At 39.0% G+C, this 11,085-nt stretch overlaps 2 pseudogenes; one reads left to right on the forward strand and one right to left on the reverse strand.

Moving 5' to 3' along the window:
* Window positions 1–2,076: 2,076 nt before the first annotated feature.
* LOC134995057 (U1 spliceosomal RNA) lies at window positions 2,077–2,255 on the forward strand (annotated as a pseudogene).
* An 8,432-nt stretch (window positions 2,256–10,687) lies between these two features.
* On the reverse strand, window positions 10,688–10,866 carry LOC134995058 (U1 spliceosomal RNA; annotated as a pseudogene).
* Between the last annotated feature and the right edge of the window lie 219 nt (window positions 10,867–11,085).

Raw genomic sequence — 11,085 nt, forward strand, 5'->3', positions numbered from 1 at the left:
TTGTCGATGGAGACACCACATTAATTTGCTCCTGCTCCTCTCTAGGAGAGCCTTCTACCTCAGACATGTCGACACACGTGTACCGACACACCATACACTCAGGGAATCCTCTTATCTGAGGACAGTTCCCCAACAAGGCCCTTTGGAGAGACAGAGAGAGAAAGTATGCCAGCACACACCCCAGCGCTATATGACCCAGGAAAAAAACACAATCACTTTATGTTTACCCAGTAGCGCTGTATTTCCATATATATATGCGCCTAATTATGTGCCCCCTCTTCTTTAAGACCCTCTTTCTACCGTGGTATAAGCAGGGGAGAGTCCATGGAGCTTCCCCTCAGCGGTGCTGTGGAGAAAATGGCGCTGGGGAGTGCTGAGGGAGAAGCCCCACCCCCTCAGCGACGGGCTTCTGTCCCGCTCAAATAGCCCCCCCCATAAAAAAATGGCGGGGGCTCATATATATATACAGTGCCTAGCTGCATATATATTTATTTTGCCAAAGAGAGGTCTATATTGCTGCCCAGGGCGTCCCCCCTGCGCCCTTCACCCTTACACTGACTGCCGTGTGTGAGGTGTATGGGAGCAATGGAGCACAGCTTTACTGCTGTGCGTTACCTCAGTGAAGATCATGAAGTCTTCCGCCGCCTCTGAAGTCTTCTTTTCTTCTCATACTCACCCGGCTTCTATCTTCCGGCTCTGCGAGGGGGACGGCGGCGCGGCTCTGGGACGGACGGCGAGGGTGAGACCTGCGTACCGATCCCTCTGGAGCTAATGCTGTACAGTAGCCTAAGAAGCAGAGCCTATCAACTCACAGAAGTAGGTGTGCATCTCTCCCCTCCGCCCCTCGATGCAGGGAGTCTGTTGCCAGCAGGCTCCCTGAAAATAAAAAAATCTAACAAATATACTTTCTGTCAGGAAACTCAGGAGAGCTCCCTGAAAAGCACCCAGTCTCCTCTGGGCACAGTAGTAAACTGAGGTCTGGAGGAGGGGCATAGAGGGAGGAGCCAGTGCACACCCAGATCTAAAGTCTTTCTTAAAGTGCCCATGTCTCCTGCGGAGCCCGTCTATCCCCCATGGTCCTTACGGAGTCCCCAGCATCCTCTAGGACGTAAGAGAAAAATTATGCTGGCAGAAAAATCCAATTGAGTGATTAAACAGCTCCAGAGCTGCTCTGTAAGGCAAGTAAAAGGGTGTGGGCCCTGCAGCACTACCTGTAGTTTGCATTGTGCATTGGAAGCCTAGTTTGCTGTCTGTTTCCACTTCTTTTTTCTTGATCCCCTCCCGTCTATACCCTTGTGCACTATCCTGACTTCTCCTCCCGTCTGCTTACTTTGTGCCTTCCAATGCACAATGCAAACTACAGGTAGTGCTGCAGGGCCCACACCCTTTTACTTGCCTTACAGAGCAGCTCTTGAGCTGTTACAGTGCCCAGCTGCTGCAAGAAATCAGCGTGAATGCTTCAGGGGCTGGGGCATGGCCAACATGAGCCCCACACCGAAGGAGGGTGGGGGTGTTTAATGCGAACTAGGGGTCTTGCACAATGCGAACTACAGGTAGTGCTGCAGGGCCCACACCCTTTTACTTGCCTTACAGAGCAGCTCTGGAGCTGTTACAGTGCCCAGCTGCTGCAAGAAATCAGCTTGAATCCTTCAGGGGCTGGGGCATAGCCAACATGAGCCCCACACCGACAGAGGGTGGAGGTGTTTAATGCGAACTAGGGGTCATCCAAGTGCCGCAAAAGGCCGCCATGCCCTGCACGCCCCTTTTCTCTTTTCATATGCAGACGAGGGTTGAAGCCAACTTTGACCCACTGCTTGGATGACATCGCCATATGCAAATCCATCTGCTGCAGGCCTTCCCCCAGGAATGCTTGCACTAGTTGTTGCATTTGGTTTGTTGTTTGGGGGTGCTTCAGTATTAGGCAGCCTTCTGCCCTCCCATGTTCATCTGAAAATATGTGTTCTCCCTGCAGTTGTTGTCCCCAGATGAGAGTTCCCTTGTGCTGCCTCAGTTGAATCTCCTTTACTTGACAGAGATGTGCCTGAGCAGCGGCCCTCCCCAGCCCTATCCCAAATCATACTTATTTTGCATAGGAGATACCATGGTCATGAAGACTGTTCTCCCAGGGTGCGGTTCATTCATTGCATTCTGGGTATGCTGACCCCTGTGATTTCCCCAAATGTGGGAAACTCGACTGCATTATTTAATGCGAACTAGGGGTCATCCAAGCACCGCAAAAGGCCGCCATGCCCTGCATACCCCTTTTCTCTTTTCATAAGCAGACGAGGTTTGAAGCCAACCTTGACCCACTGCTTGGATGACATCACTTGCTGCCTTTCCAATGAAGCAAGTTTAATTTAATAATAGGTGAAAAACCATCCCTACAAAGGTGTTAATAAGATACTTGGCTTTGTGGACACTTTTCAGAGCACAAATTTGTTAGCATAAAAATAAAGCCAGAAAATGAAGAGCTGTTTAATCACTCAATTGGATTTTTCTGCCAGCATATTTCTTTTTCTCTGCAACCCACTGCTAAATTGTGCTTCGTGGCTGTTTTTTTTATAAAATCACTTAATCAAATCTAACTCTGATTACATCAGAGAAGGCCAGGTACCCTACACCATAACAGGGGTTTTCGAAATTTTGACTTGTCTACTTAAAGATCACCAAAATCTGATAACAAGGTCAATTACGTCCCTAGGTGGGATTGAACCACCAACCTTTTGGTTAACAACTGAACACGCTAACTGTTTGTGCCTCAGAGACACTTTGCGAAAGTACATACTGACAAAGGCTAATAAGCATTCATCTAGAACGTTTCCTAGAAAAACTTTAAAAAGTCAATAATCTGGAGAGTTTTTGTAAGATGTTTCTTCCATCAACCAATGAAGAAACACATTGGTACTTTCCCATGATGAGTGAGTGCTTCAGGATCTTATGGACCCAGCATGCTTCCATTACAGTACTCTGCTGCACATGTAAGTGCAAGAGATCCTGAAGCACTCACTCATCATGGGAAAGTACCAATGTGTTTCTTCATTGGTTGATGGAAGAAACATCTTACAAAAACTCTCCACATTATTGACTTTTTAAAATGTTTCTAGGAAACGTTCTAGATGAATGCTTATTAGCCTTTTTCAGTATATACTTTTGCAAAGTGTCGCTGTGGCGCAATCAGTTAGTGTGTAAGGCTATTAACCAAAAAGTTGGTGGTTCAATCCCACCCAGGGACGTAATTGACCTTGTTATCAGATTTTGGTGATCTTTATGTAGACAAGTAAAAATTTCAAACCCCCTCTTATGGTGTAGGGTACCTGGCCTTCTCTGATGTAATCAGAGTTAGATTTGATTCAGTGATTTTATAAAAAACAGCTAGGAAGCACAATTTAGCAGTGGGTTGCAGAGAAAAAGAAATATGCTGGCAAAAAAATCCAATTGAGTGATTAAACAGCTCTTCATTTTCTGGCTTTATTTTTATGCTAACAAATTTGTTCTGTGAAAAGTGTCCACAAAGCCAAGTCTCTGATTAACACCTTTGTAGGGATGGTTTTTCACCTATTACTAAATTAAACTTGCTTCATTGGAAAGGCAGCAAGATGCATCCTCATTTCAATATCTACAGAAATAATACAGGTTGACACCAGGAAACATTAACGCCACTGCAAACTTGCTGCTTTCTCATGTGGAAGTCTGTTTAATGTGAAAACAAGGTGATATCTAATTAGCACACAGGTAAGGAATTAAGAAAATCTTTATTTAAGGGTGAAGATGTTTCTCACAAAATCGTTGCCCCAATGCATCATTGAAATTCAAGCTGGAAAGATGATTTTAATATATCACTTGTACATTTTGTATTGCTCTTCTGGTGACAATGTAGTTTGTTTTTGTCAATTACCATTTTAATAATCGGGTAAAGAAAATTAATTGGATTTTTGAAAGAAAACAATACTGTCAATATACTATTAAAACAAATTAAAATGGTAAAAGTTATTGTACTTTAAGTAAAAATAAAAGAGCAAAAATATCAATCCCAGTTTTGGATTACTTTAACAAAAAAAAATGCATATAGCAGAGGATAGTTTCAATCTGCCTACCTCTGGGTTATGGACCCAGCATGCTTCCATTACAGTACTCTGCTGCACATGTAAGTGCAAGAGGTCCTGAAGCACTCACTTATCATGGGAAAGTACCAATGTGTTTCTTCATTGGTTGATGGAAGAAACATCTTACAAAAACTCTCCACATTATTGACTTTTTAAAATGTTTCTAGGAAGCGTTCTAGATGAATGCTTATTAGCCTTTGTCAGTATGTACTTTTGCAAAGTGTCGCTGTGGCGCAATCAGTTAGTGTGTATGGTTATTAACCAAAAGGTTGGTGGTTCAATCCCACCCAGGGGCGTAATTGACCTTGTTATCAGATTTTGGTGATCTTTAAGTAGACAAGTCAAAATTTCAAACCCCCTGTTATGGTGTAGGGTACCTGGCCTTCTCTGATGTAATCAGAGTTAGATTTGATTCAGTGATTTTATAAAAACAGCTAGGAAGCACAATTTAGCAGTGGGTTGCAGAGAAAAAGAAATATGCTGGCAAAAAAATCCAATTGAGTGATTAAACAGCTCTTCATTTTCTGGCTTTATTTTTATGCTAACAAATTTGTTCTCTGAAAAGTGTCCACAAAGCCAAGTCTCTGATTAACACCTTTGTAGGGATGGTTTTTCACCTATTACTAAATTAAACTTGCTTCATTGGAAAGGCAGCAAGATGCATCCTCATTTCAATGTCTACTGAAATAATACAGGTTGACACCAGGAAACATTAACGCCACTGCATCCTTGCTGCTTTCGCATGTTGAAGTCTGTTTAATGTGAAAACAAGGTGATATCTAATTAGCACACAGGTAAGGAATTAAGAAAATCTTTATTCAAGGGTGAAGGTGTTTCTCACAAAATCGTTACCCCAATGCATCATTGAAATTCAAGCTGGAAAGATGATTTTAATATATCACTTGTACATTTTGTATTGCTCTTCTGGTGACAATGTAGTTTGTTTTTGTCAATTACCATTTTAATAATAGGGTAAAGAAAATTAAGTGGATTTTTGAAAGAAAACAATACTGTCAATATACTATTAAAACAAATTAAAAAGGTAAAAGTTATTGCACTTTAAGTAAAAATAAAAGAGCAAAAATATCAATCCCAGTTTTGGATTACTTTAATTAACAAAAAAAAAATGCATATAGCAGAGGATAGTTTCAATCTGCCTACCTCTGGGTTATGGGCCCAGCATTTTTCCATTGCAGTACTCTGCTGCACATGTAAGTGCAAGAGATCCTGAAGCACTCACTCATCATGGGAAAGTACCAATGTGTTTCTTCGTTGGTTGATGGAAGAAACATCTTACAAAAACTCTCCAGATTATTGACTTTTTAAAGTTTTTCTAGGAAACGTTCTAGATGAATGCTTATTAGCCTTTGTCAGTATGTACGTTTGTAAAGTGTCTCTGTGGCGCAATCTGTTGGTGTGTTTGGTTATTAATCACAGGGTTGGTGGTTCAATCCCACGCAGGGATGTAATTGACCTTGTTATCAGATTTTGGTGATCTTTAAGTAGACAAGTCAAAATTTCAAACCCCCTTCTTATGGTGTAGGGTACCTGGCCTACTCTGATGTAATCAGAGTTAGATTTGAATCAGTGATTTTATAAAAAAAACAGCTAGGAAGCACAATTTAGCAGTGGGTTGCAGAGAAAAAGAAATATGCTGGCAGAAAAATCCAATTGAGTGATTAAACAGCTCTTCATTTTCTGGCTTTATTTTTATGCTAACGAATTTGTTCTCTGAAAAGTGTCCACAAAGCCAAGTATCTGATTAACATATTTGTAGGGATGGTTTTTCACCTATTACTAAATTAAACTTGCTTCATTGGAAAGGCAGCAAGATGCATCCTCATTTCAATATCTACTGAAATAATACAGGTTGACACCAGGAAACATTAACGCCACTGCATCCTTGCTGCTTTCTCATGTGGAAGTCTGTTTAATGTGAAAACAAGGTGATATCTAATTAGCACACAGGTAAGGAATTAAGAAAATCTTTATTTAAGGGTGAAGATGTTTCTCACAAAATCGTTGCCCCAATGCATCATTGAAATTCAAGCTGGAAAGATGATTTTAATATATCACTTGTACATTTTGTATTGCTCTTCTGGTGACAATGTAGTTTGTTTTTGTCAATTACCATTTTAATAATCGGGTAAAGAAAATTAATAGGATTTTTTAAAGAAAACAATACTGTCAATATACTATTAAAACAAATTAAAATGGTAAAAGTTATTGTACTTTAAGTAAAAATAAAAGCTAAAATATCAATCCCAGTTTTGGATTACTTTAATGAACAAAAAAAAAATGCATATAGCAAAGGATAGTTTCAATCTGCCTACCTCTGGGTTATGGGCCCAGCATGCTTCCATTGCAGTACTCTGCTGCACATGTAAGTGCAAGAGATCCTGAAGCACTCACTCATCATGCGAAAGTACCAATGTGTTTCTTCATTGGTTGCTGGAAGAAACATCTTACAAAAACTCTCCAGATTATTGACTTTTTAAAGTTTTTCTAGGAAACGTTCTAGATGAATGCTTATTAGTCTTTGTCAGTATGTACTTTTCGCAAAGTGTCTCTGTGGCGCAATCGGTTAGTGTGTTCAGCTATTAATCAAAAGGTTGGTGGTTCAATCCCATCCAGGGACGTAATTGACCTTGTGATCAGATTTTGGTAATATTTAAGTAGACAAGTCAAAATTGCAAACCCCCTCTTATGGTGTAGGGTACCTGGCCTTCTCTGATGTAATCAGAGTTAGATTTGATTAAGTGATTTTATAAAAAAACAGCTAGGAAGCACAATTTAGCAGTGGGTTGCAGAGAAAAAGAAAAATGCTGGCAGAAAAATCCAATTAAGTGATTAAACAGCTCTTCATTTTCTGGCTTTATTTTTATGATTACAAATTTGTTCTCTGAAAAGTGTCCACAAAGCCAAGTATCTGATTAACATCTTTGTAGGGATGGTTTTTCACCTATTACTAAATTAAACTTGCTTCATTGGAAAGGCAGCAAGATGCATCCTCATTTCAATATCTACGGAAATAATACAGGTTGACACCAGGAAACATTAACGCCACTGCATCTTTGCTGTTTTCTCATGTGGAAGTCTGTTTAATGTGAAAACAAGGTGATATCTAATTAGCACACAGGTAAGGAATTAAGAAAATCTTTATTTAAGGGTGAAGATGTTTCTCACAAAATCGTTGCCCCAATGCATCATTGAAATTCAAGCTGGAAAGATGATTTTAATATATCACTTGTACATTTTGTATTGCTCTTCTGGTGACAATGTAGTTTGTTTTTGTCAATTACCATTTTAATAATCGGGTAAAGAAAATTAAGTGGATTTTTGAAAGAAAACAATACTGTCAATATACTCTTAAAACAAATTAAAATGGTAAAAGTTATTGTACTTTAAGTAAAAATAAAAGAGCAAAAATATCAATCCCAGTTTTGGATTACTTTAATTAACAAAAAAAAAATGCATATAGCAGAGGATAGTTTCAATCTGCCTACCTCTGGGTTATGGACCCAGCATGCTTCCATTACAGTACTCTGCTGCACATGTAAGTGCAAGAGGTCCTGAAGCACTCACTTATCATGGGAAAGTACCAATGTGTTTCTTCATTGGTTGATGGAAGAAACATCTTACAAAAACTCTCCACATTATTGACTTTTTAAAATGTTTCTAGGAATCGTTCTAGATGAATGCTTATTAGCCTTTGTCAGTATGTACTTTTGCAAAGTGTAGCTGTGGCGCAATCAGTTAGTGTGTAAGGCTATTAACCAAAAGGTTGGTTGTTCAATCCCACCCAGGGACTTAATTGACCTTGTTATCAGATTTTGGTGATCTTTAAGTAGACAAGTCAAAATTTCAAACCCCCTGTTATGGTGTAGGGTACCTGGCCTTCTCTGATGTAATCAGAGTTAGATTTGATTCAGTGATTTTATAAAAACAGCTAGGAAGCACAATTTGGCAGTGGGTTGCAGAGAAAAAGAAATATGCTGGCAGAAAAATCCAATTGAGTGATTAAACAGCTCTTCATTTTCTGGCTTTATTTTTATACTAACTAATTTGTTCTCTGAAAAGTGTCCACAAAGCCAAGTATCTGATTAACATATTTGTAGGGATGGTTTTTCACCTATTACTAAATTAAACTTGCTTCATTGGAAAGGCAGCAAGATGCATCCTCATTTCAATATCTACTGAAATAATACAGGTTGATACCAGGAAACATTAACGCCACTGCATCCTTGCTGCTTTCTCATGTGGAAGTCTGTTTAATGTGAAAACAAGGTGATATCTAATTAGCACACAGGTAAGGAATTAAGAAAATCTTTATTTAAGGGTGAAGATGTTTCTCACAAAATCGTTGCCCCAATGCATCATTGAAATTCAAGCTGGAAAGATGATTTTAATATATCACTTGTACATTTTGTATTGCTCTTATGGTGACAATGTAGTTTGTTTTTGTCAATTACCATTTTAATAATAGGGTAAAGAAAATTAAGTGGATTTTTGAAAGAAAACAATACTGTCAATATACTATTAAAACAAATTAAAATGGTAAAAGTTATTGTACTTTAAGTAAAAATAAAAGCTAAAATATCAATCCCAGTTTTGGATTACTTTAATGAACAAAAAAAAAATTCATATAGCAAAGGATAGTTTCAATCTGCCTACCTCTGGGTTATGGGCCCAGCATGCTTCCATTGCAGTACTCTGCTGCACATGTAAGTGCAAGAGATCCTGAAGCACTCACTCATCATGCGAAAGTACCAATGTGTTTCTTCATTGGTTGCTGGAAGAAACATCTTACAAAAACTCTCCAGATTATTGACTTTTTAAAGTTTTTCTAGGAAACGTTCTAGATGAATGCTTATTAGTCTTTGTCAGTATGTGCTTTTTGCAAAGTGTCGCTGTGGCGCAATCAGTTAGTGTGTAAGGCTGTTAACCAAAAGGTTGGTGGTTCAATCCCACCCAGGGACTTAATTGACCTTGTTATCAGATTTTGGTGATATTTAAGTAGACAAGTCAAAATTGCAAACCCCCTCTTATGGTATAGGGTACCTGGCCTTCTCTGATGTAATCAGAGTTAGATTTGATTAAGTGATTTTATAAAAAAACAGCTAGGAAGCACAATTTAGCAGTGGGTTGCAGAGAAAAAGAAAAATGCTGGCAGAAAAATCCAATTGAGTGATTAAACAGCTCTTCATTTTCTGGCTTTATTTTTATGATTACAAATTTGTTCTCTGAAAAGTGTCCACAAAGCCAAGTATCTGATTAACATCTTTGTAGGGATGGTTTTTCACCTATTACTAAATTAAACTTGCTTCATTGGAAAGGCAGCAAGATGCATCCTCATTTCAATATCTACGGAAATAATACAGGTTGACACCAGGAAACATTAACGCCACTGCATCTTTGCTGTTTTCTCATGTGGAAGTCTGTTTAATGTGAAAACAAGGTGATATCTAATTAGCACACAGGTAAGGAATTAAGAAAATCTTTATTTAAGGGTGAAGATGTTTCTCACAAAATCGTTGCCCCAATGCATCATTGAAATTCAAGCTGGAAAGATGATTTTAATATATCACTTGTACATTTTGTATTGCTCTTCTGGTGACAATGTAGTTTGTTTTTGTCAATTACCATTTTAATAATCGGGTAAAGAAAATTAATTGGATTTTTGAAAGAAAACAATACTGTCAATATACTATTAAAACAAATTAAAATGGTAAAAGTTATTGTACTTTAAGTAAAAATAAAAGAGCAAAAATATCAATCCCAGTTTTGGATTACTTTAATTAACAAAAAAAAATGCATATAGCAGAGGATAGTTTCAATCTGCCTACCTCTGGGTTATGGACCCAGCATGCTTCCATTACAGTACTCTGCTGCACATGTAAGTGCAAAAGATCCTGAAGCACTCACTCATCATGGGAAAGTACCAATGTGTTTCTTCATTGGTTGATGGAAGAAACATCTTACAAAAACTCTCCACATTATTGACTTTTTAAAATGTTTCTAGGAATCGTTCTAGATGAATGCTTATTAGCCTTTGTCAGTATGTACTTCTGCAAAGTGTCGCTGTGGCGCAATCAGTTAGTGTGTAAGGCTGTTAACCAAAAGGTTGGTGGTTCAATCCCACCCAGGGACTTAATTGACCTTGTTATCAGATTTTGGTGATCTTTAAGTAGACAAGTCAAAATTTCAAACCCCCTGTTATGGTGTAGGGTACCTGGCCTTCTCTGATGTAATCAGAGTTAGATTTGATTCAGTGATTTTATAAAAACAGCTAGGAAGCACAATTTAGCAGTGGGTTGCAGAGAAAAAGAAATATGCTGGCAGAAAAATCCAATTGAGTGATTAAACAGCTCTTCATTTTCTGGCTTTATTTTTATGCTAACAAATTTGTGCTCTGAAAAGTGTCCACAAAGCCAAGTATCTGATTAACACCTTTGTAGGGATGGTTTTTCACCTATTATTAAATTAAACTTGCTTCATTGGAAAGGCAGCAAGTGATGTCATCCAAGCAGTGGGTCAAAGTTGGCTTCAAACCTCGTCTGCTTATGAAAAGAGAAAAGGGGTATGCAGGGCATGGCGGCCTTTTGCGGTGCTTGGATGACCCCTAGTTCGCATTAAATAATGCAGTCGAGTTTCCCACATTTGGGGAAATCACAGGGGTCAGCATACCCAGAATGCAATGAATGAACCGCACCCTGGGAGAACAGTCTTCATGACCATGGTATCTCCTATGCAAAATAAGTATGATTTGGGATAGGGCTGGGGAGGGCCGCTGCTCAGGCACATCTCTGTCAAGTAAAGGAGATTCAACTGAGGCAGCACAAGGGAACTCTCATCTGGGGACAACAACTGCAGGGAGAACACATATTTTCAGATGAACATGGGAGGGCAGAAGGCTGCCTAATACTGAAGCACCCTCAAACAACAAACCAAATGCAACAACTAGTGCAAGTATTCCTGGGGG

The sequence above is a fragment of the Pseudophryne corroboree genome, unplaced genomic scaffold (genome assembly GCF_028390025.1).
Source record: "Pseudophryne corroboree isolate aPseCor3 unplaced genomic scaffold, aPseCor3.hap2 scaffold_1358, whole genome shotgun sequence".
Classification (NCBI taxonomy): domain Eukaryota; kingdom Metazoa; phylum Chordata; class Amphibia; order Anura; family Myobatrachidae; genus Pseudophryne; species Pseudophryne corroboree.